The sequence below is a fragment of the Cervus elaphus genome, chromosome 2 (assembly GCF_910594005.1).
Source record: "Cervus elaphus chromosome 2, mCerEla1.1, whole genome shotgun sequence".
NCBI classification, from domain to species: Eukaryota; Metazoa; Chordata; class Mammalia; order Artiodactyla; family Cervidae; genus Cervus; species Cervus elaphus.
In genome coordinates, this window is record NC_057816.1 from 47,389,788 (window position 1) to 47,392,375 (window position 2,588).

Below are 2,588 nucleotides of genomic sequence, written 5' to 3' on the forward strand. Positions count from 1 at the left end.
ATAAATGGGTAAACTGTGATGTGTCTAGATATTGGAATATTACTTAATGCTAAAAAGATATGAGTTAATTGAGACATAGAAAGATACAGAGAAATCTTAAACACATATAACTTAGAAGCCAATCTAAGAAAGCAACATACTGTGCTATTCAAACATGACATTCTGGAAAAGGCAAAACACTGGAGACAGTAAAAAGATCGGTGGTGCAGAGGGTGAGGGGTAGAGGTGGGTGAAGGGAAGAGATGGTAAGCAGAGCACAGAGGACTTTTTAGGGTAGTGAAAACACTCTGTATAGTATAATGGTGGATATATGTGATGATATATTTGTCCAAACCCATAGAGTTAAAACACAGGTTTACTCCTTTGGAGAAGTAATCCTTTGGATTACTGGTAATATAGGCTTGTGGTATAAAGGTTTTATAGAGGATTGTGGTAATATAGGTTCACCCTTGGTAATCATTCTGGTGAGTGATGCTGATAATGGGAGAAGCTATGCATGCATGTGGGCAGGAGGTTTACAGGAAATCTCTGCACCTTCCTTTCAAATTTATTATAAACCTAAAATTTCTCTAATATATAACAGTACTTTTTTACTGTGCCACAGGCATGTGGGGTCTTAGTTCCCCAACCAGGGATTGAACCTATGCCCCTTGCATTGGCAGTGCAGAGTCTTAACCACTGGACCACCAGGGACATCCCTAAAAATAACGAAATTTTAAAGTTACAAAAAAAGAATTCTGGAAATGGATGATGATAATGATTACACAACGATGGGAATATATTTAATACCACTGAAATGTATATACACTTAGAAATGCTTTAGATGGTAAGTTTTACATTATATGTATTTTACCACATTGAAAAAGATTCTAGGAGGGGGATTGGTCTTATGAAACGTGTCAATTATTACTGGAAATGGAAGTCGTGAACTCAAATTTATACCTAATACCTGCTCTGTGCCAAGAATGATGTCATGTGTTTTGCATTATTACTTCACATAATTAGTAATGATTTAAGTAAGAGCTTGTCATACACACTACTTGTCTGTGTGGCAAGCAGTCACTGAGCATTTATTATGTAGGCATTGTGCTATGATCTCAACAGCAAACAACCCTAGCGCGGTCCATGCCTGGAAGGACTAACAGGTTCAGGTTATAGTGCAGGATGCTGACTCCTCCCAGCACAAAATGGGAAGAACAGAAGAGGAGTATCTACCTCTGGGCCCTTCCAGGTCCTGTTAAACATTTACATACATTATCTTATATAGTCCCCCAACAATCTCAAAGTTTGGAACTATTATCTGCATTTTACAAAGGATGACCTTGAATCTCAGATCTAACTTACCTAAGATTATACAACTGCTAAGTAAGTGGTACAGTTGAAATGCAAAGATCAAGTTTTTTAACAAAGCCTATGTCATCTACATACATGAGTTCTGTGGATCAAATTGTTCGGCAGATCAAGCTGCCTCAAGGCAAAGTTTTCCCACTGGGCTTCCCAAGTTGCTCAGTGGTGAGAATCTGCCTGCCAATGCAGGAGTGCCAATGCAGACATCTCACACACTAGCAAAGTAATGCTCAAAATTCTCCAAACCAGGCTTCAATAGTACGTGAATCGTGAACTTCCAGATGTTCAAGCTGGTTTTAGAAACGGCAGAGGAACCAGAGATCAAATTGCCAACATCTGCTGGATCATCAAAAAAGCAAAAGAGTTCTAGAAAAACATATATTTCTGCTTTATTGACTATGCCAAAGCCTTTGACTGTGTGGATCACAACAAACTGTGGAAAATTCTGAAAGAGATGGGAATACCAGACCACCTGACCTGCCCCTTTAGAAATCTGTATGCAGGTCAGGAAGCAACAGTTAGAACTGGACATGGAAAAACGGACTGGTTCCAAATCAGGAAAGGTGTTCATCAAGGCTGTATATTGTCACCATGCTTATTTAACTTATATGCAGAGTACATCATGAGAAACGCTGGGCTGGAAGAAGCACAAGCTGGAATCAAGATTGCTGGGGAAAATATCAATAACCTCAGATATGCAGATGACACCACCCTTATGGCAGAAAGTGAAGAGGAACTAAAGAGGCTCTTGATGAAAGTGAAAAAGGAGAGTGAAAAAGTTGGCTTAGAACTCAACATTCAGAAAACAAAGATCATGGCATCTGGTCCCATCACTTCATGGCAAATAGATGGGGAAACAATGGAAACAGTGACAGACTTTATTTTGGGGGGCTCCAAATCCACTGCCGATGGTGACTGCAGCCATGAAATAAAAAGACACTTGCTCCTTGGAAGAAAAGCTATGACCAGCCTAGACAGCACATTAAAAAGCAGAAACATTACTTTGCCAACAAAGGTCCTTCTAGTCAAAGCTGTGGTTTTTCCAGTAGTTATGTATGGATGTGAGAGTTGGACCATAAAGAAAGCTGAGCGCCAAAGAGTTGACACTTTTGAAATATGATGTTGGAGAAGACTCTTGAGAGTCCCTTGGACAGCAAGGAGATCCAACCAGTCCATCCTAAAGGAAATCAATCTTGAATATTCATTGGAAGGGCTAATGCTGAAGCTGAAATTCCAATACT

General features: G+C 39.6%; 1 non-coding gene across 1 annotated transcript; it reads right to left on the bottom strand.

Moving 5' to 3' along the window:
• Positions 1 to 620: 620 nt before the first annotated feature.
• Positions 621 to 693, bottom strand: TRNAG-GCC. Its single transcript has one exon. It is a non-coding gene; the product is annotated as a tRNA-Gly (tRNA).
• Between the last annotated feature and the right edge of the window lie 1,895 nt (positions 694 to 2,588).